Source organism: Gregarina niphandrodes (genome assembly GCF_000223845.1).
Source record: "Gregarina niphandrodes unplaced genomic scaffold scaffold00002, whole genome shotgun sequence".
Classification (NCBI taxonomy): domain Eukaryota; phylum Apicomplexa; class Conoidasida; order Eugregarinorida; family Gregarinidae; genus Gregarina; species Gregarina niphandrodes.
In genome coordinates this window covers 698,041-698,520 of record NW_011645774.1, presented here as the reverse complement: position 1 = coordinate 698,520, position 480 = coordinate 698,041, and positions in this window count along the sequence as shown.

Here is a 480-nt window from a genome sequence, read left to right as displayed (position 1 = left end):
GGCTGTTGAGCGAACTCGTAATCTTCACCCACTGGGAAGCCAGCTTCATCTTCCGGAGGCGCTTGCCAAGACAATAATTTTGAGAAATAAGCGGAAACCACACGGTCTCGGCGCTCACGATATACCCGGAGGTAGCGTTCGTAACGAAGCCCAGCCACCTCGCGCACAATCTTGTTAGTCCGATTTCTCAGGCGAGTCTCCCGCGACATCCCCTCTTCATCTACGAGGTGGCAAGCGACCGTTTGCATATCCCAAACCATCCGCCGAGCCATGACACTTTGCGCAAAGGATCCATATGCACGCGTCTGATAGTAGTCAAAGGAATATGCTATGGTCTTACTGAGATCCCTCAACAGTTTTACGCGGCTTGGGTCTCTTGTAGACGGCCAGCACTCGTTCGTATCTTCCCACGCGTGCACCCAAGCTTGTGCCGGATACCAGCGACTAAGTACGGCGAGATACCGCAATCGTAACGCCGGT